Source organism: Odocoileus virginianus, chromosome 18, assembly GCF_023699985.2.
Source record: "Odocoileus virginianus isolate 20LAN1187 ecotype Illinois chromosome 18, Ovbor_1.2, whole genome shotgun sequence".
NCBI classification, from domain to species: Eukaryota; Metazoa; Chordata; class Mammalia; order Artiodactyla; family Cervidae; genus Odocoileus; species Odocoileus virginianus.
In genome coordinates this window covers 18,082,418-18,105,658 of record NC_069691.1, presented here as the reverse complement: position 1 = coordinate 18,105,658, position 23,241 = coordinate 18,082,418, and the positions used below count along the sequence as shown (strand labels likewise).

The 23,241-nt window shown below is 42.5% G+C and overlaps 1 non-coding gene across 1 annotated transcript; it reads right to left on the bottom strand.

Moving 5' to 3' along the window:
- Positions 1–20,848: 20,848 nt before the first annotated feature.
- On the bottom strand, positions 20,849–20,921 carry TRNAC-GCA (transfer RNA cysteine (anticodon GCA)). Its single transcript has one exon. It is a non-coding gene; the product is annotated as a tRNA-Cys (tRNA).
- Positions 20,922–23,241: the final 2,320 nt, after the last annotated feature.

The following is a 23,241-nucleotide window of genomic DNA, read 5'->3' as shown; positions in this document are numbered from 1 at the left end:
TCAGTGGACATGAGTTTGAGCAAACTCCGGGAGAAAGTGAAGGACAGGGAAGCCCGGCACACCACAGTTCATGGGGTCACAAAGAGTCGGACATGACTTAGTGAATAAACAGAAGGGCAACAGAGGAGGATTAAGAGAAGCCGGTGTGGGACAGTGTAGCGCCACATGGCTGGCATCAGCAGGAGACATTGCCACCCTGGCCTGAAGGGGCAAGGGCAGGAGTGGTCCTGGGAACCTGAGAGACTTGCTGCAGCTTCAGAGAGGGACCCTGCCCCGGGAGAGATTGGAAGCCAGCCCCTGCCACCCAACAGGGCGAAACTAAGGAAAGAAGTGCTCTTTGCCCTTTTTCTGGGAGGCCAGGTTACGCAAGTGCTTCCCATTGACCACACCCAAACTGCAGGCAGATGTTAGAGGAGGCACATTCTACTGAGAAGGCCAGCAGAAATCAAATGAAAACTATTACATACGAGAGACTTCCCTGGCAGTCCAGTGGTTAAGACTCCATGCTTCTAACTCGGGGGGTGTGGGTTCAATCCTTGGTCAAGGAACTATGCCCCCATATGTCACAGCTAAGATTCTGCTTGCCACAACTTAAGATACCACATACCGCAATGAAGACCAAAGATCCCGGTGCCGCAACTAAGACCTGGCACAGCCAAGTAAAGAGATCAATGCGTAAAAATTACAAATAAGACCTCACCCACACAAGCCCTCAAGGTGAGTCTTCGTTTTAAAAAGAACTGCATAAAAAAATACAGAACAAAACCACATGCATGAGATAATTTCAGGAAGTCATGTTATGAAGAAAACAAAAGGAGGGAAGAATCTAGCAATGGAGCAGCATTATTATGCTGAGGGTGTTTAGGGAAAGTGGTTTGGGGGCAATGTCATCGCTGAAGAGACACAGAGAAAAGTCCACAGAGGCCAGAATCCCAGGCACAGAGTGGAGTGGGGACGCGAGGAGGGGCCCTGGAGGGCAGTGCTGACCCCAGCACAGTGGCCCTCTGGGACAGGTCAACACAGGGCCAGTTTCACAAATGAAACAGACAAGACACCTCAGTCTTGCCTGAGTGGCGGACGGAAGAGCAAAGACGGGCACAGGCCGTGGAGTAACTGCTTGCCACTTCCTCCCTGAGTGGACAAGTTACTTAACCCCTCTGTGCCTTAGTTTTCTGTGTATGAAGTACAGATAACTGTCCACTCACAGGGTGGTAATGAGGGTGAAATGAGCATATTCTTGAACAAACTCTGCCTCAGTTAGCACCGCGCTTATCACACTTCAGGTGGGAGGAAGCAGTGTGGCCCCAGGGACCACACACTAGGGGGAGACAGACACATCTGCCTCACAACACAAGGCAAGGTGAGCAGGAGGGGCTACACCTGGCTTTGCAGAGGAGGAGAGAGGAGGAGCCTTGAGCAAAGTTCTTGCAGGGCAGTCCATTTTCAGAAAAGCCCTTTTCACTAATATAGCCAGAACTCAGGTCCAGTGAACATCAGTTGACAGTCTCAGGGCTTTATAGAAGGAAGGAAATCAAATAGGGGATTTAAAAGATTAGAGGTTTCCTAGGTGGTCAGAGGACAAGAAGAATCAACTGACTTTGAAATCAGGGCACGACTAAGCAGTGCACCAAGAATCCAGTAGGTGGCGTAAATGGGCCATTCACTGGGAGAACTTCCATTCCTCATTGTCTATGAGATCTGGGGGTTCTTTTTCTCTCCTGACACCTCCCCTCCGCTTCCCCTTGCCCTCATTCCCCACCCATCCCTCCACCACCTTACTCAACTACAGAAACAGGAAAATCCTTATTGGAAGACTTACTGAACAATTCAAATAAATAAATAAATAATATATTTTAATCCCCTCTCCCTCAAAATTTTCTGGTCAAAATTCATGGTTTCCAGACATTTTATGTGCATCTACCATCCATTTTACCAAATATATGTTGCCATTTCACCGTGTTAGTCTTTCAGTCTTATCTGACTCTGTGATCCCATGGACTGTAGCCTACCAGGTGGTAAGTGGCGCAGATGGTTAAGAATCTGCCAGCAATGCAGGAGACCTGGATTGGATCCCTGGGTCAGGAAAATCCCCTGGAGAAGGGAATGGCTACCCACTCCATTATTCTTGCTTGGAGAATTCCATGGACAGAGGAGCCTGGCAGGCTGTATAGTCCATGGGGTCGCAAAGAGTCAGACATGACTAAGCAATTAACACTTTTACTTTTTTTAAACTTTCATTTCACCATAGTGATTAGACGTTTTAAATGATCTTTACTTAATGAGTTTAGTTTTTTAAAAATTAAACAAGCTACTTATAATTAATATAACTAAGCACTTTCCAGAAAGCTGAATGCAAGTATGAGCCTATAGCATATACAGAAAGGTTGGTTTATGTTGAGGTCAACTTTCTAAACACAATTTTGATTATACAGTATTCTAGAAGAAAGACAAAAAATAGAATGCTTCTGAATGAGTTAATGGGATCAGTTTCTCTGTGAGTTAGATCTAAACTTTCTGAAAGCAGATGCAAATGTTCTAATTTTTTTGTGGATCTATGGAGTTGGTTTACTAAGGGAAAAAACTATGCATTTATCATCCTTTGGAGTATATAATATCTTTTCTACATTCATGTGGGCAATTTGGAAGGTAAATAATTTCTTTTTCATCATAAAATAGAATAATATTACAGAAAACATAAAAAATGTAAGAATTAAAGGGAAAAAAATCACCCTTAATCTCAGTAGTTTTTTGAAAGTGCTGGCAGTTTGATGCATTACCGTACTTTTTCTTATGCATATTTTCATTCATTCATAGAACAGACATTAATGGACTAATTTCTATTCTGGGATCTAGGGATCTAATTGTAAACAATAAGCTAAGCTCCTGACGTCATAGAATAAAAAGAAAAATAATTAGTGACTAAGAGAAAGAAGGATAATCTCAGTCCATCGCCTGCACTATGGAGAAAATGGAGCAGGATGATAAGGAAATATGAGGTGTCGTCATTAGATCAAGTGCTCAGGAAGAGCCTCACAAGAAGGTGATGGTGAGCCATGACTTGAATTACTAGGAAGGAGCTAGCATGTGAAGAAACAAAAAGGAGCATTCCAGGCAAAGAGCATGTGCAAAGGCCCTGTGGTACAGAAACACTGATGTATGAGGACCCAGAATAGGTGCTGGGTTACTGCAGCACAGCACAGGACCAGAGCTGAAAGAGGAGATGTGGTCAGAGAGCTGGTCTGGCAGCCAGATCATGCTGGCCTGGTAAGCACATGGAACTTCATTCTGTTAATCCTTGTATATACATTTGTAAGAATACATTTGTCATCCTGATTTTTCCCTGTGACATTATTAACATACTTTTCCTCATGTCATTGCATAGACTTCAGAACCATAATTTAAAACCAATACTAAAATTTCATCAAGTTGGTCTTCAATAATTTACTGAACTCTTTTCCCTATGAAAGGTATATCCTCTTAACAAATATACCCAAGGTAGCAATATGGACTTCATGCAAAATTATCTTCTTTTAAATAAGATGATTGTTATTGGTTCCAGTTCTTGTTTCAAATTAGTTGAGCTAGACCTTCTCGCTTCTCCTAAGGAAGTTCATTTGCAGACAGTATGTTTACATTTTAATGAGGTAAAGGAAAAGTGAACTCAGACAATTCTGACATTTTAAGACCAAGATGAGTGATGAGGGAGCAAAACAAGACATTCACAGTAATCTAGTCTCTCAATCTATCCCCGTCTGAGATTATATTTATTCAAAAAAAGGCTAAGATCAGAAACACTATTGTCACAGAAGCAGGAAGAATAACATTCTGAAACTAGTGAGCTTTGATCTGTACTCAGCATTGGAAACCAAGGAAATCTGGCAGTGCTTTGCTTAAAAATAGAAGAGAGAATAGTGGTTTCTCTGGTCTGTCCATGCTTAGTTAGACGATTAAAAATAATGCTGCGACAGATGCTGCTATGTTCATGGTCCTGTGAACATGACTGTTCTAGGGAACGGTTTTATTGGTGATCTTACTTTGTGACCTGTAAGAAGTTGATTTTTAGCAATCATGTAACTAAATATTAATATTTGGGGCTTCCCCGGTGGCTCAGTGGTAAAGAACTCACTTGCCAACGCAGGAGATGCGGGTTCGATCCTTGAGTCAGGAAGATCTCCTGGAGAAGGAAATGGCAACCCACGCCAGTATTCTTGCCTGGGAAACCCCATGCTCAGAGGAGCCTGGCAGGATGCAGTCCCTGAGGTCACAAAAGAGTCAGACACGACTGGGCAGCTCAACAACTAATAACAACAACTAATAATTTGCACCCTCTGAGAAAGCTGACTGCATCTTCAGAAGTGACTTGTGCATTTATTATTCGCTCTGATTTAGTTGGTATTCCTGATCATGGTCATGCTGAGCCTGCTTGGCTGACATGGTAGCTATGCCAAAAGGCCCAAGGAAACAAGTGTGTCCATCATGGGAGCCAGAATTCTTTGCACAATTAGTTACAGAATAACTGTGTGCATACAGCACCTGCAGAAGCAGGTCTGCTTGCCTTAGCAGCTGCATAGCACCTATTTAAAATGTTTTGGAGATGCCTTTATTATCTGACCATAAGCCCTTTTTAAAACTATATTTCGCAGTTTACTTTTAATACAACTTATAAATTCTCCTCTGTGCTGTTTGTGCTTGAATTTCTAACACTGGAAAAGACTTTAGAACTTATCCCAAAGTCCTCATTTTTATAGATAAGGAAGCAGAATCCAAAGAGATTAAAGGACTCACCCAAGGTCACTCAGCTAGTTAGAATTTAGAGTTTTTCTTTCTTAAAAAAAAAAAAAACAAATCCAACATTATTTTTAAGTCAGCCTGGTGTTGAACAAAGGCCAGATTCATAATGGCAGATTTCAATGAGCCACCAGCCACTTTTTCTCAAAATAAAGCAAAGGTATCAGCTCTAAATTTGAGTTGCGTCCCTCAAGAATTCATGTGTTGAATTCCTAACCCTTTAAACGTGACCTTCTTTGGTAGTGGGGTCATTGCAGGTATAATTTATCAAGATGAGGTCAATATGACTGGTGTCCTTGTCAGAGGGGGAAATTTGGATACAGATGCACACAGGGAGAAGGCTATATGAAGATGAAGGCAGAGACCAGGTGATGCTTCTATAAACCAGAGAAGAGCAAGGATCTCTAGAAAACCACCAGAAGGTGAGTGAGAGGCAGGGGACAGACCTCCCACAGCCCTCAGAAGGAATCGAGCCTGCCTCAGCATGTCCTCTCTTGATCCTGGACTTCCAGCCTCCAGAATGATGAGACAATACATTTCTGCTGTTTAAGCCACACACTTTGTGGTACTTTGTATACTGCCCAGCAAACTAGTACAAATAGCCATGCTTGCTGCTTATCTAATGAGTTAGAGAGTCCAAAAGTAATGTAACTGCCTTTGGAAAATGTGTAAGAACTCTTCCTAAGCCCACAAATACATGATATTAATATGAAACTAATTTGTGGCTACTGATCCGAGAGTTATGGATTGCCAAACAAAAAATTACAAAAATTTCCTAAAACCCAACTATTAAAGCCTGAGGGGTCTTTGAGACCTCAAATGGTCTGGCCTGACCCAACCATGATGTTTTATAGACAAGTCATGCCACCCTATCTAATGCTGTTGGATGAAGCTAGGGACTGAATTTAAACTTCTGATTAATTCTTTGTATTTTGATAGTTTTTCATCTTCTCATTTGACTTCTTTGTAGTACAATGCATGATAATGATTTTAAACTTTGTTCCTTTTCTTTCTCAAGAGTTATTCCTTTCTTTAATGGGAAAATTCATATTTCTGTTCTATTCTATTTTATTCCTTTGACTGTGCCAAGGGGCACATGGATCTTCATTCCCCAACCAGGGATCGAACCCATGCCCTTGCAGTGGAAGCATAGAGTCCTAAACACTGAACAGCTAGGGAATTCCCCTTGTTCAATTTTAAATCCTTCTCTCCAACTTGTCATTTCCTTTAGTTGTCACTGTATCACCCTGTGAGGTGACATTACAGAGGGAGACGGGAGGTGGACAGCCACCAGGACATTTGTGTCCCTCTGGTTCTCTAACATCTGGACAGAGAAAGGCATGACTTAAAGGAGCCAATTGAACCACTTTTCCCTTCACAGCCACTGCAAGGAGGTGACCTACAGGGGAGACTGATGCTTGGCTTATACGACGAAATCTCTCCTGAGGACTCAACATGAAAGTACAAAGTTCCAGCACAAAATCAAGTACAGTATAACCTTTCTAAGCCTTTGTCCTATTAAAAACTATTTACCTGAGCTGGCAGGTAAAATTATGGCCCAGGGACGAGAACACAGAGGGCAGCAAATGAAAGAATTAGAGTACTGTTAAAATTAGATTTGTCATTCAAGCAGCAAAGCCATTGCCTGTTGGGGCTGTTGGAGGCACCTTCAGAGGTCTCCAGCCAAGGACGCAGATGCGGCCAGAAAAGACGGAATGTTTCCTGTATTTCAGCTGATGCTTCCTGTACCCCTGCCACCTCCTGCTCTGGTTATAGTTCAGAAAAGGGTGGATTCACTGAGAGCCCTGCATCTAAAGTCCCCAGGTGCGTTGCCTCTCCTTGGCTTTTGTTTTGTTGTTTGGCTCTGAAATGGTTCTGGTTATCAGAATTTGGCCTCAGGTTTTGGCCCTTAGAATGTCTTTGCTTTTCAAGCAAGAAATTATCAAGAATTACAAAAAGGCAAGTCAGAATCATGGCATTTAGAAAACAACCATATTACTTTGCCTCGAATGGCCTTTGGAGGGGGAAAAATAATTGAATCAGTGACTGAATACTGAGCCGCTTTGCATGACTCATTAAACTGCCATTTTCAACACTTTTGCCTCATGCTGTAAGAATGATAGAATCCTATAACAATCTATACATTTAAATTCTTTTATATCTGAAAAGCCTCGTGGTACAAGTGCCTACGGATATGAGCACAAACATCAATTGAAATACAAGACAGTCATAATAGAGCTAAATTTGATAAGCTACTCAAGCATGACCCAGGCAGCCCAGTCTCTTAAATCAGGATGCACAATTAATTGCTACTCTTTTATTTATTATCTTTAATCCCTCATTGGATACAGTTGACTTGCTACTTCCTGGGATGAGGCCACAGCATAGGCGGGAATGAATAATTTTTAAATTATGAAGCAATTTCTTGGTTACAAACCTGGGAGCAGAAAATGTAAATTCTAATCATTTCTTTTCCCCAGTATAGCGCCCTTTGAACTTGGAAAGGGCATTCATTTTTCCCTCCTTCTACCCTTAGTGGGCAGAAAGTCAGGGCATGTCTCATCCTTGGAGATCATTGGTGTTTTTCCTGCTCTTTCAAAGGCACAATCCCCTGAGATTCCTTCCTGCCATCCTGAAGTCTCACTAAAGACCTGTATTGTATTTAAAATGGTAAAATGCTCCCCAGGGTGAATTAGCCCTTTCTACAGCCCTCTTTTACGTTGCCTCCAACCTGGTTTATCTGTTTCTGCTCATTTCACCAAGGTCTACACCTCTCAGGAGGTAAGGATTTTTCACTTTGTCCATGGTTTTGAGCTGAGCCAGACTAATGAATCAACGGGATTTGATTTCAGGGGCATCGGGAAACCGTTTCCTTCCTGTCAATTCAATAGCTTCCTCCATTGTCTTGATGTGGCCTAAAATGCCACTGTCAGGGATTTTATCCCTTGTCTTTGTTCCCTAGTAAAACATATATTCTTGTGGGAAGTTTAACGCTTTAGGCAGTAACCGTTTTTTAGAGTTGGGTTGAGCTTAAATACATCCATAGAATCCTATCTTGAGAGGAAGCCATGTAAGGCAGAGAGGAGTGAAGTGAGACTAGGCCCAGCACTGGTGGGGGAGGGGCCACACTGAACAGACCCAGAGAGCAGACAAGCTTAGCCTTCCTACTTGACTGGTATGGTTTGAAATAGCTACATATTTAACATACTTTTATACTTTGTAATATACAATATTATAATATATACTAATATATAAAATTAATTTATACTAATATAATGCCAATACTATTATAATACTAATATTTATACTAATATATAATATACTAATATATATTTCAAACCATACTAAGTTCTCTCTCTCTCTCTGTATATATATATATATATATATATATATATATATATATATATATGTATATATATATATATATTCCAAGATGCTTCATATTAAAATACTATTCCTGATCATAAAGCATTAATGTGAAAATATTAAAACACTCATAATCCTACAGTCCTGATGTACCTAATCTTTTTTGTACTTTTATATAGTCAGTATCATACTTTATATAAAATTGTTCTTTATTCTGTCTTTTTCGATTAACATTATGTTGTGTACATTTTCTCCTGGTGGATTTTTCATGGCTACATGGTATTCCATCTGTTTAACCAGTTTCCCATCAATCTTTGCTGTTAGAAAGGATAATAGCCAACGTTTATAAAATGTTCTAGGTCCTCTTCTGAATTAAACCAACTTGTGTTGGTTAATGCACTTCCTCTTCACCAGAGCCCACCAAGGAGATGCAGGCTTTACTTGAGTGTGAAAGAGGACAGAGCAGCCGCTGAGAGGTAGGAAGAATAGATCCAGGATTCAGACCCCAGAGTTTTGCCTCCAAGTCTGGACTGTCAGTATTTCTGTAGAAATCTGATCTGCGGGGTCGCAAAAGAGTCAGAAACGACTTAGCGGCTAACCAACAACAAATCTGATCATTTTATTAATATTAGGATAGGTTGCCTAGGAGTATTGCTTTCTGTAAAAATGACTCATTTGGCAACGAATTTTTATTTTCTTTCCTTTCTTGATGTTTAAAAACAAAACCCCAAACATCTGTGTGACTGTAGCTGAATAGTACTATTTAAATTTTGCCTTCTTACAGATCACCAGCCCAGGTTGGATGCATGAGACAAGTGCTCGGGCCTGGTGCACTGGGAAGAAAGACCCAGAGGGATCGGGTGGAGAGGGAGGTGGGAGGGGGGACCGGGATGGGGAATACATGTAAATCCATGGCTAATTCATTTCAATGTATGACAAAAACCACTGCAATGTTGTAAAGTAATTAGCCTCCAACTAATAAAAATAAATGGAAAAAAAAAAAAAAGACTAGCAGGGGGCGCACTCTTTCTGAAAAAAAAAAATAAATAAATTTTGCCTTCTTTATTTTCTTTCTTTTCTTTTTTCTTTTCTTTTCAGCCATGCATTTACATGTGTTCCTCATCCTGAAAAAAAATTAATTAATTAAATAAAATAAATAAATAAATAAATTTTGCCTTCTGCGGCCGAACTGCCAGCAAGCGAAGGGACCATAGAAAGAAAAGTTAGTCTGCACAGGCGCCCTAAAGTCCTTGAATAACAGCACCTCTGAGATTTGTGAAAGCACATTTAGATCAGGCGCATCCTGGGCCTGGCCTCCCATTCCCTGAGTTGCCTTGGATATGAGGCGGATTATCAGTATCACTCCTGTGGGTTGCTGTTTTTACCAAGGGTTGGGAGTCAATGACAGGATGCCTCCCCAGCCCTGTATCTCCTGAGAACAGTGTGTGTACTGGGAAGCTGGCATCGGGAGGTGCCCCTGGAGGGGCAGCCTGGGCAAGGAAGCCAGACATTCATTTGCTTAGTTTTGGTTCTATATATATATATATATATATATATATGTATATATATATAAAATAGGCTTTTAAACGTTCCATAAAATTGGTTAGCTGACTTATGGAATGTCTGTTAAGCAGAGTTGTATGAACCAGATACTAACTGTTCTTTCCATGTCCTAACATGGAAAGATGCTCAAAGCATTCTGCTAAGGAGAAAGAGAAAAAAAAAGAGAACAAATTACAGAACTGCACCCATCATACAATTCCATTTCAGAATATGCATAGAAAGAAAAAAAAGATTTCCTCTAGAAGCGGAGATGGGGAGGGTGCAGGGCCTTCCATTTTCTATCCTCTGCACATTTATATTCTTCGAAATTTTCAGTCTGCATCTTGTTGTTGTTCAGTCACTAAGTCACCTCGGACTCTTTGCAACCCCATGGACTGCAGCACAGTCAGGCTACTCTGAACATCTATTACTTTTAAAATTAATATAAAACCAACAGAGACTTTAGAGTAGACTATTTAGAGTACAAAATCTTGAAATATATAAACTCATATTTATAAATAGAAAAAATATATAGAGAAAAAAACAGGATCTAAGGGAATCTAGTAAAAATACTGAACAAGTACTAGTTGAACTGATATTTTTGGAATGGAAATATACTTTTCCCTACTGTGTTCTCCAAATGTTTACTAACATAATTGTATGACCACTTCATACTATTTATGTACTTTACAAGTAGATATAATGGAATAAAGCATGAAATCATACTAGAAGTAAACCAAAAAGGCAACTCTGAAAGGAAAGGAGAAAGTGTCGAGTAGTAATAAGAATGAAACCTAGGACCCAGCTGCCTGGGTTCTCCCCTAGGCTTACTGTGTGATCTTGGGCAAGTCACTTGACCTCTCTGGGCTTTAGATTCTTTACCCAACCCAGAGGTTCTCAACCCTAATGCAAATCAGGATCACCTGGGGAGTGTTTACTTCTTTTTGTCATTGGAAAATTCATTTATACATATATTTTTATTCTTTTTAAAACTTTTTTCCCATTTAGGTTGTTACATAACATTGAGCAGAGTTCCCTGTGCTATACAGTAGGTCTTTGTTGGTTCATTTTAGATATAGCAGCGTGTACATGTCCATCCCACACTCCCTAGTTATCTCTCCCTCTAGCCCTTCACCTGGGGAGTGTTTAGAATCACCCTCTCTAGGATGGAGCCTGGACAGGCTCCCGGGTGATTCTGGTGAGCACACAATGTAATCACACTGAGCCAGTCTAAGCTCTGGGAGGGTCTGTTCACTCCTACTGGGAAGTCTCTCCATCCAGGCTCAGAAGTGGCTAGTGGTCATTTAAGTAAGTAAATAAGTAGATGTTTATGTAGCGCTTAGAGAAGAAATGTGTAAAATATACCATTTGGCTGGATCACCTCTTGGTTTTGAAAAGTGGTTGCTCTTTGCTCATAATAACCACTTTCCTTTGGGAGTTTTGCTCGGCATTTGGGTGTAAAGAGTATGCATTTTTAAAGCTGTCCAAACGCCTATTTATGCAGCAGACCATAACTCCTCTCTGGATAGGCTGCTATGCTTTATCAAATAAATGATACACATTTTAAAAACTGTCTGAAGGGGCATTTACCTGAGGGACTATTATTGTGTTTGGATTTTTTTTCCCTCGAGCCCTTATGGTTCATTGGGTAAATAATATCTTTTAACCAATTTTTAAATAGATGTGTCTAGCAAGATGCCATTTTATCAATCATTCCACTCTTATACTCTTCAGAGTAGGCTCTTTTAGCTTGTTTTTTATTTTAAATTTCACATTAAGATGCTTTATGAAAAAAAGAAGATCAAATATTTTAAAAAATTAGTATAAGGTAGACAGCTGGCATCTGGCTCTTTTTTCCCTCTGGCACATAAAAAGACTTCCTTATAATATTACTTTTCTTCTCTGGGGCTACTTCAGTGCTAAATTCAAGACATTTTTGCCTTTAGGCAATAGACCCTAACCCTGTTCTTCATTGAACTTTCTTGGTTTGATTAGTTTTGGAGAAAGTGGAAGATGGGGGACACTGTAGAACAAGGGGGAGTTATTTAGAAAGGATTGTGAAACAGAAGGACATCTGGTAGGACTGGGTTTGTGTCAGCATGAGTCATGTGACTTCTATAAGAAATAGAGCCAGGGATAGAGAATTGACATGGTGATTCCCAACCGAGGAGAGGGAAAGATCTGCAGAAAATGATAAGCATGTTTAGAGCATTGGTAGGTAAGACCAGGGACCTTATATGGATCCAGGTTCTTAGTTGCAGGCAACAGAGTCTACTCAAGCTGGATTATGCAGAAAGGGGTCTTAGCAAGGGGTGTTAATGATTCACCGAATCTCCTGGAAGGCCACACAGGCCTGGAAATTGTACACAGGCCCAATGTATCCAGGAGAAATGAGAAGTCAGCTCTTAAAAGAGTGCTTCTCAAAGTGTGCTCCCAGACCAGTGGCATCAACATCACCTGGACATTTGGTAGAAATGAAAATTCTCAGACCTCCTCCAAGACCCACTGAAGAAACTCTGGGAATGAGGGCCAACAATCAATAATCTAACAAGTTTTCTAGATGGTTCTGATGTACAGTGAAGTTTGAAAACCACTGTCTTAGTATGGTTCTAAAAAAGGCACCATGGTCGCTGATTCCCATTCTTTGGCACTGGTGAAATTGGGAACGGGATGCCTGAAACTGTAAGAGCAGCCCCAGAAGAACCAGGTTCATCTGCCAGTGTGCTTGCCATATCGCATCCCCTTGCTGCTGCCTCATGTAGCTCACTTCCAGCTCAGGGACTCCTGTAAGTGATCCTCTAGATAGAACCAGAACCACCCTAGCTACAAAGGACACCAAGAAATGTAATTTAGCTTTCTAGACTCTGTAGAGCGCAGGAGTAAGCTAGAAGTGATTGACATGGATGTTGGGAGAGCCAATCTTTCTTTCTGCCGCCAACCTGATGTCCCCATATGGATGCTCAGTGACTCTACACATTAGCCAGCCTTTCATAGCAGAGGGGGCAGAAAAGGAGAGCTGTTGCGGCTCATCACCTTACCCTGATATGGGATAAACAACACCCCCCAGGAACCCCAGCTCTGGGAACTCTACCCCAGTCACTGCCTGGAATCCAGACTTTTCCTGGGTTCAGGGAGCCTTAATTCGGGTATAATCGGGGTTCACTGTAACAGTGACAAAATTGGTCTTCGATTTAAAGAAAATAATTTCCTTCCTATTTCCCATTACTTAATTGAAGTAGAAGGTTTTCCTCAGGGGAACAACTCCACTGCCTTGATGGAGTGCATTGCTTCCCGACACTAAATAGTTAACAAAATTACATCCACCTATTTGCACAAATCTGTTTACAATCAAAGCAAGATACTTGTAAATAAATTGTTGTATTGAATTTACATTAGTCCTATTAAACAATACTGCTACAACAACACTGACTGAAAAATATATCGGGATACTGAGTACCAGCAGCAGAAGTTTACTTTCTCAGTGGGATCTGTCAGACCCCAGGGTCTAGTTTGGCTGGGAGATGGGTGGACTTGGTCTCCTGTTTCTTCAGCCTGCCTCAGCCTGACAAAGCTTACCTTTTCCTGATTTAGCTCTCAGTTCAAACACCATCTCCTTAAAGAGGCTTCCCTTGAGTTCCCCCAAACTCCTGAAGCTCACCCAGAAGCCACTGCCCATCACATCACCCTGCCTCATTATCTTCTCCGTCCTCCTCACTCTCTGAAATGAGCTCATTGGTTTGCATAATGTCTGTCTCTCTGCTGAAACATAAGCTACAGGAAGAGAGTAACTTGTCCATCTTGTCACCACGGCATCTGCATGCCTCCCCTACTCAGCAGGCCCTCACTAAATATTGTGGAACAAATGACTAAGTGGTTTGGGCAGCCCCAGGGCCACCGTGCTGAGAACAGACACTAGGGTATGGTGGAAGCTATAGCTTACCTGGTAGTGAGAGAAGAGATGGTGGGGAATGAAGTTCCTCTACGGTGTCTGGTAGGTTAGCCTCTCCAGGTTCAGGTGGGAGGGAGGCAGCCTATGGGAGAGGCATCTCAAATGCTCAGTTAGGAAGCTTGTGAACTGGGCCCTAGGGGCTGCTCCTGAACATGGAGATGGGCTGTGCTCAAAATCAAGGAGAAAGGCTATCTATTGCTCTCTTGACATGGTGCCCATCACTAGAGGGGAAAATCCAATTCCCTTAAGGCTTAGATAGCCCTAAGGTAACCCGGGACTTGGTTTAAATTAACTGTGACCAATTTAAAGAGATTTGTACTATTTTTCATAACTAGTTTTTGTTTTCTCATTGCTAGATGGTTGTTTGAATCATCTTGGTTAATTCACTTTTCAAATATTTTATTATTTTTTATTTAAATACATTATTTATTTTTCTATAAATAAAATAAAAATATTTTATTTAAAAAAATACTTGAAAAGTGAATTAACCAAGATGCTTCTTGGATGCTGGTACAGTGTTGATACAGTATTTCTCCATGCATGATAGTTGTATATTTCCTAGAACTACAAAAAGCATAATAAACGGATAAGAGCAAACCCTGTCCAGACCTAAATGTTCTGATTCATCTCTTCTAGCCCTGAAAGCCTAGAGTGTCCCAATTACAGATACTGGCAGAAATGGTCCAGTGCAGGGGAACGTGGGGGTCCACCTGCAATCCATGTAACTTCTTAGTGCCTTTAGCATCCTTCTCAGTCAAATGAAGATGATGAGAGTGTGAGCTCTTGGGATTTTTGCAGTCATGTAAGCAGCATATAAAAGTATATAAGGCCTGGCCCAGAGTAGGTGCTCAACTATTAAGACTACTTAGTTGCAGACCAGAAGCTAAGGTAAAAGTATGCTTGAGAGAGGGGACTAACCAGCCACCATGGGACATTACCCCTAACTCCCAGACAGAAAGATTTCCATTCTTGTGTTAAGTTGATGTCCTGGGTTGACTAAGTAGCACCCCCAAACTCATATTCACCCAGAACCGCGGAATGTGACCTTATTTGGAAATAGGGTCTTCGTAGATATAATCAATTAAGCTATAGTGAGATCATAGTGGATTAGGATGGGCCCTAATTCAATAACCGGTTTCCTTATAAGAAGAGGGAAATGTGGACACAGACACACAGGGAGAATACCTTGTGATGATGTGGATGCAGAGGGAAGATGTCCATGTGGAGACAGAGGCAGAGACTGTCATGTCCGCAAGACAAGGAAATCCGGGGGTTGCTGACAACCAACAGAAGCTAGAAGAGACGGGGGAAGGATGCTTCCCCAGAGACTTCCGAGACAGAATATGACCTCACCAGCACCTTGATTTGGGACTTGCAGCCTCCCGAACAGTGAGAGGATAAATTTCTTTTGTTTTCAGCCATCCAGTTAGCGGCCATTTGTCAAGGCAGCCCTAGCACACTAATAAAGTCACTTTGTCACACTGTAGTGGGCAAAGCTTATTCCCCACCTTCAGCGAAATCCTCCTGCTTCCTTGGACATTCCAGCATAAGTGAGATTAGCAGAGGAAGGCTTCAGTTTTGAGAAACTGTCTGTAGGTGATACCTTATCAGGTTACTAGGCATGAGAGCAGACGAAGGACAATAGAAAACACATCAATCTTTCTTGAACTCAGAAATCTCAGCAGCTGCTTTTCCTGTGACTTGCAGGCGTCAGAGTAGTGCTGCACCGTGAAGCTTTATACTGCACAAAATGCTCATCAACAGAAGCTCCATGAAAAGCCAGCACCCCCCAGCATGGCACCGAGGGGTCAGCCACATCGGCTGCCCCACATTAGGCCCTGAACCCTGGCCTGCAGGGTATATGCATGGTCCCCAGAGTCAGCGCTGCTACGGCAGCCACGTTGAGGTGTCTTGCATTCATTAATTTGCTGCCACACAGCTACTGAGTACTGCTCAGGGGCGACATCGCATGTGGAATGGGATCAGCTTCTGAAAGTACACAGGGCTGGCTGACTGACAGGCAGGTGTCGTGGGGACAGAGAGATTCAGAGATGAAAGGAGACAGACTCATTAGAGTACGACTGGAGAAACTGAAAAGCCAGGCACTTCTTGTTTCTCAAGAATCATGTCAGGCTTACCGTCTGAGCTGAAGCATTTAACTGGAAAGGAAGAAGTGGGTCTATCCAGGAGGTCAGCTGCCTCGTTCTGGGCTCTGCTAAGGTCTTTGCCTCTGATTACAAAGACCTTTTCTCTCCGAATTCCATGGCAGAAACCAGGGCGCCTGCCCAAGGGAGGAAGGCAGGGTGGCCTTGAAGAGAGTGTTGTCATCTTTCTAGGTCAAAGTGGTGGCTTGACGGATTCATCTACCTCGCCTAATTCCCTTGGGGGCTCTGGTGACTGTGGAGCTACCACCACTGCCTTACGTTATCATAATTCCCTCTTCCTCCTTCCCCATCCCACAAGAACGGCTTTAAAATGATTTCCTACAAAGTCCTATAGAAGGTTTTTGTCACAGGTTTGGATTGAAATAATCTATGAAATCTGAGTGCCAGCCAATGGACTTTTCTAATGGAACTTTTCCTCTGGGAAAGACTACCAGGTGTGCGATTCCTTGCTAGGTGGGAGTGAGCAAATTAATGGCCTCAGACATGTGTTATGGAAAACCCAAAGTCTTAGCCTTAATGTCATGCCCAAGAACACACTTAGCTGTTGCAATGATTGCTCTATAATTTGCATTCCAGTTGCAGGAGAGTCAGTGATGGGCTGGAGTCAGCACTGCTGAGCAGATAAATTGACCAAAGCATCTCAGGCCACCAGCCTTCAGCCTGTCACCAACCATGGGGGCCAAAGCAGCCCTGCTCTTATTTGAGGCCAATTCTAGTCCCTGTTCTCTTAATATCTTCTTTTGTCTATTACAAGTCTTTATTAAAACCACTTTCTGTTTGCCTCTTCCTTTTTATTTGAACATTAACTGTAGTTTCTAAAATGCTGATCCACAGACAACTTTCTTGGTGTATGTGTCTGCCAATGAAAAAAAAAGGCAGGGACTTCCCTGGTGGTCCAGTGGCTGAGACTCCACGCTCCCGAAGCAAGGGGCCAGGGTTTGATCCCTGGTCAGGGAACTGGATCCCATGAGCCCCCACTAAAGATCCCATGTGCTGCAATGAAAACTGAAGATCTCTCATGCTGCAACTAGGACCCAGTGCAGCCAGATAGATAGATAAATATTAAAAAAGAAAAACATCTACTTCTGCTTTATCGACTATGCCAAAGCCTTTGACTGTGTGGATCACAAGAAACTGTGGAAAATTCTGAAAGAGATGGGAATATCAGACCACCTGACCTGCCTCCTGAGAAATCTGTATTCAGGTCAAGAAGCAACAGTTAGAACTGGACATGGAACAACAGGCTGGTTCCAAATAGGAAAAGGAGTACATCAAGGCTGTATATTGTCACCCTGCTTATTTAACTTATATGCAAAGTACATCATGAAAAATGCTGGACTGGATGAAGCACAAGCTGGAATCAAGATTGCTGGGAGAAATATTAATAACCTTGGAAATGCAGAAGACACCACCCTATGGCAGAGAGTGAAGAAGAACTAAAGAGCCTCTTGATGAAAGTGAAAGAGGAGAGTGAAAACGCTGGCTTGAAACTCAACATTCAGAAAACTAAAATCATAGCATCTGGTCCCATAACTTCATGGAAAATAGGTGGGGAAACAGTGGAAACAGTGACAGACTTTATTTTGGGGGGGGGGCAAAATCACTGCAGATGATGATTGCAGCCATGAAACGAAAAGATGCTTGCTCCTTGGAAGAAAACTTATGACCAACCTAGACAGCATATTAAAAAGCAGAGACATTACTTTGCCAACAAAGGTCTGTCTAGTCAAAGCTATGGTTTTTCCAGTTGTCATGTATGGATGTGAGGGTTGGACTATAAAGAAAGCTGAGCACCGAAGAATTGATGCTTTTGAACTCCAGTATTAGAGAAGACTCTTGAGAGTCCCTTGGACTGCAAGGAGATCCAACCAGTCCATCCTAAAGGAAATCAGTCCTGAATATTGATTGGAAGGACTGATGCTGAAGCTGAAACTCTAATACTTTGGCCACCTGATGTGAAGAACTGACTCATTGGAAAAGACCCTGATGCTGGGAAAGATTGAAGGTGGGAGGAGAAGGGGTCGACAGAGGATGAGATGGTTGGATGGCATCACTGACTCAATGGACATGAGTTTGGGTAAACTCCGGGAGCTGGTAACGCACAGGAGGCCTGGTGTGCTGCAGTCCATGGGGTCACAAAGAGTCGGACACGACTGAGTGACTGAGCTGAACTGAGCTGAAAAAAAAAGAGAAAGCAATAGGCAAAGAACTGAAATTGTCTCTCTCAGTCTTTTCTAACTAAAGGTGGGCAAGAAGTGCCACCTTACTATGTGCCCAGAGCAGGAGAGAACCAGAATACTTGAGGAACATCACTAAAGACTATAATCCACCCATGTGGTAACCCCCTATTCAGTTCACCCTCCTTCACATACAGCGTGTTCATGCGTCTCTCAAGTCCCCTTGGTGCCCCGAAGTCCCATCCAGCTTCAGGATTGAGTTCCAAGTTCAGGCTCTCAGGACTGTTCCTACTTTAATGAATGAGTGCAGTTTCATCCACCTGGAGTATGGCTGCTCGTGATCTGGAAACCGTGAGCCAGCAAGTGAGCTATTTACGTCCCCTTCCCCTGCCCTGATATGCAGTGGCTAAACACTCCAGCTGGGGAAGAGAGAAAGAGGAGATATGCAGCGGTCACGGGTCCACAGTGATTCAGAAACAGACGGAAGGTGGGCAGACACTCTGAGAGGCCCCCACCCCTCCACCCCTGCAGGGAGGGCTTGGCCCTGGTCTGTGTTTTCCATGGCCGTTGGCTCTCCTTTGCTTTTTCATCACTTTCTTTATAAATATTATCTGAATAGGACATTAGTCAATGACCTCCTTGGGGATGAAAGGCTTTCTCAGTCTGTTTGCTGCCCCAAATGTGGCTGAGGAAACCAAGGATCATTTATAACTGCAGGAAGTCACAGGTATTTTTAGGTCAGACTAGTGATTCTTTTAGAAACATGGTCAGGGACTTCCCTGGTGGTCCAGTGGTTAAGAATCTGCCTTGCAGCATAGGGGATGTGAGTTTGATCCCTGGTCAGAGAACTAAGATCCCACATGACGCAGAGCAACTAATCTCATGTGCCACAACTAGAGAGTCGGCGCCACAAAGAAAGACCTCATATGACCCAACAAAGATCCCACCTGCTGCAACTAAGACCTGATGCAGTCATATAAATAATAAATTGATTAACTAAAAAAAAAAACATGGTTGACTTCTTATCTGAGTCTGCATCTACTCAGATTCTTATGCCAGGAGCCATGTACATGTCTTTATCTACATATACTTCTTGATTTGCATTAGTTCTTGGCTTTGTGGCCCCCATGTCTCTGACCTCATGCATCTGTGGATACCTCGAGTTCACTAGGTTTGGATGGGGAAGACTCACCCTTGGTCTCTTCCCATAGCCATGGAAACCAGCAGTGTTCCAGAAGGTAGCTGCTCCATTAGCTGGTCCAGAGGGAGAACCATATGAACATGGAGTGGAGCCCTTAGCTCACTCTTGATGAAAATGTAGTGATGTGAGAAATAAATTGTTGTGGTTTAAGCCGCTTAACTTTTTAAATTAAAAACATTTTAAAACTTTGGTAAAATATATATAACATAACATTTACCATCTTAACCATTTTTAAGTACTGTTGAGTGGTCTTAAGTATATTTACATTGTTGTGCAAACAATCTCCAGGATTCTCTTCATCCTATAAAAGGGAAACTTGTTCTCATGAAACAGCAACATGTTGACCTCCCCTCCCCACTGCCCCTGACAACCACCATTTAACTTTATGCATCTATACATTTGACTACACTAGGTACCTCACAAAAGTGGAGTCACACAAAATTTGTCATTTTGTAAATGGTTTATTTGACTTAGTATAATATCCTCCAGTTTCATTCATGTTGTAGCACATGATAGGATTTTCTTCCTTTTTAAAACTGAATAATATGTCACATTTTGTTTATCCATTTATTCACAGATGGACACTTGGGTTGCTTCTTATTTTTGGCAGTTGTAGCTGCTATGAACTTGAATATACCCATATCTCTGTGAGATTCTGCTTTCGATTGTTTTGAGTATATACCCAGATGAAGCCTCTGAAATTTTTATGTTGTTTGTTTGTATAGCATAACTGATTCCATCCTGACAGATACTGCAATTAACTAGTTAAGTGTGCAGGATCTGGGAAAACTCATTTTACTTTGACACCCGTGAATAGTTGAAGATGGACTGCGCTTGTACTCTTAGTTTTTTTTTTTTTTTCAAATTACCTGAACTAACCCTCACCTTTGGGGCACCTGACTCAGTCCCCAGAGAGGAGGTTTAAAGCCCTGCAAACATGTACCCTTCCATTCATCACACATACCTGTCTCAGAAAAGTTTTCTTCCTTCATCTCTAATTTATCCTTTGTGCTCTCCTTCCAGAAAATAGTTATTAACATTTATGTTTATATCTCTAGTGCCTGACAATGTGGTTGAAATATAACTATAATTTCCCCCTTAGTATCAAGGATTTTCCTGGGCACTAGAGATGTAAATCTTAAATGAGGGTTGTTCTAGGCCCGAAGGACATAAATATTATATAGGACTCACACTGTCTTGATACCTCGCATTTGCGCAGCCAGACTCACTCCTCACCCTCTTCACCCTGATCTCTGCACAGAAGGGCAGTTCTGTGGATGGCATCCCTGGGCTCCCTGCCCTCTGGCATTGGCCCTCAGCCCACAGGGAGCCCTGGCGGAGACTGGATGGTGGGCATGGGCTGAGATAGGGGTGTTGCTTCCCCTGCTCTGTCCCTGCATGGTTGTGTCATCCTGTCCATGTCCCTCAAATGAAGGAGGCCCTGGCACATGACTCCTCCTGGCTTTACCAGCTCTAGGTGGCTTCCTAATACCCAGACTTTAGCTTGGTAAAAGGAAAGGAAAGGAAAGGAAAGTGAAGTCACTCAGTCGTGTCTGACTCTTTGCTGACCCCATGGACTATAGCCTACCAGGCTCCTCCATCCATGAAATTTTCCAGGCAAGAGTACTGGAGTGGGTTGCCATTTCCTTCTCCAGGGGATCTTCCTGACCCAGGGATCGAACCTGGGTCTCCTGCATTGCAGGCAGATGCTTTACCGTCTGAGCTACCAGGGAAGGTAGTTCGGTAAATTGTCCCTCTTTCTGAGTTTCCCAGTTTGGATGTGGCATGTTTCCTATGGAGACTGGTTCACAACTTTGCCTTATTAGGCCCGTGGAAAAGATAGACAATATCTACACTATATTGTGACAAGAATGATAACGCAAGAGGCTGTGGGAGCTAACCTGGGTGAGTAAGAGAAAACTTTTAAAGAAAACTGTTTTGCCAAGCACCTTCTGTATCCAGATTGGGCTTCCCTGGTGGCTCAGATGGTAAAGAATCCACCTGCAGTGCAGGAGACCTGGGTTCGATCCCTGGGTTGGGAAGATCCCCGGGAGAAGGAAATGGCAACCCACTCCAGTATTCTTGCCTGGAGAATTCCTTGGACAGGGCAGCCTGGTGGCTGTAACCTGGTGGGTTACAGTCCTTGGAATCACAAAGTGTTGGCCATCACTAAGTGACTAACACTTTTACTTTTACACTTTCTGTGTCCAGAGCAAGGGGCCCTGCCTATGTGTTTTCACATTCAGTTGTTGAAAGGACTCTTTCTCAGTGACTACCATGTTCAAAGCAGCATTCAATCTAGAATACATTTAGATTTTAAGGCACAGTTTGATAAAGGAAAATAAAGCAAAATAAACAGAAACGAAAGTATTGTATGTGCACTACTGTTTTGCGTGAAGGATGCATTCCTGGATAAAGAAGTGATACTTAAATCAGACTCTAAGTGGTTCACATGGCCTCATCCCTAAGGAGATGCAGTCAGCTGTGCACATATGGTGGGGCTTTGTCCATGAACAATTGATATGCTCCTGGTTATGACTGCTGTCATCTGCCATCCCTCTAGTTCTTGGTTAGTGTTTCTGGGCTGCAGTGAGCTTTATTAATGTTCTTAAAAATGTCAAAGTCATTCCGCGAATCTGTAATTTCCTGTTGATCTTTTTCCTTTAGTCTCTCAACCATTCCCATAGTTACCTAGAGCTACTGTCAGATTTACACTTTAACATCTTCTTCTGCTTGTCTTTTTGTTTCTTTGTGGTAGGTCTAGTGCTATACTTATGAACAGTTTCTCAGCCATGATAGGTGCAGACTGAAAGTAATTGGCAGAAAGAGAGGCTTCAGCAGAGTCACAAACACTGCAAAGCACTCTCATCTCACCATGCCGTGCCAGTCAGCTTAGCTGAGCGCACTTACAACACAGTTACTCACTGGCAGAGAAGAGTCTGTGGCCCATGCAATATGGAGGAGGGCACTGGGATGGATTGTTATTTTCTATAATAAGGATCTAATTAAGGAAAATATTTCAGAGTGCATATTCAGTCCACACAGCATTGTGTCTAATAGCAAAAGGGGATAGGTGTGTTGCAGGAATAACTTAAAGTGATCACAGATGGAAGAGAAAGTGCTCTGGGACACAGGGTTACTTTATTATTGAGGCTCATCATTGGATGTTGATAGATTGATGACTATTTTGCTTAAGATGTGAATGCTTTGCGGGGGGGGGGGGGGGCAGGGGGATAAGTAGGATTTAGACATGCAAAAATGAGAGATAATGGCCACACATGCAAAGGCTCTGAGGGGGAAATAGGGGCAGGGAAGTGGCGAGTGTGCAGGAAGGAGAGTGTGCTGGAGAGGTGGGTGAGGTCAGAAGAGGGAGGGTCATGTGTGCAAGAGCAGGAGACTGGACTTCATTTTCCAGGCTGTGGACACCAGAGAAGGGAAGGGTTCTAATCCAGGCAACCTTGACTGTAGTCTTACCAAGGACATCCCACCCTCAGACAGAGGGAGTGTCCTCACTGTAGGCATAACCCTCTTGATAAAGAAATTCTTTGTGGGTTTGAATAAACTGTTCTTAAGGGATTCAAAAAGATCCTTACGGGTGGTAATGACACATCGAGGTTAGTGTAGATGAGGCAAGAGTGGTCAGATATTCTGGTGGAAGATGGATCTTTCAGCAATTTGCCCCTTTGTATGCAGCTGTAGTCAGAATCTCAAATATTAATAAAGAGCATATATGTCCAGGTTCAACTATAATACAATACTGATATTTGCTTGGGGTACAAGAAACTGAAAGAGTAGGCTTGACAAGTTTGAAACTGTTTTAGAATAAAGGTTTCACACTTTTTTCCTCCTTTATGTTCTCCTAGGACTTCCCAGGTAGTTCAGATGGTAAAGAATTTGCCTGTAATGCAGGAGACCCGGGTTCGATCCCTGGGTCGGGAAGATCCCCTGGAGTAGAAAATGGCAACCCATTCCAGTATTCTGGCCTGGAGACTCCATAGACAGAGGAATCTGGCAGGCTACAGTCCATGGGGTTGCAAAGAGTCAGACATGACT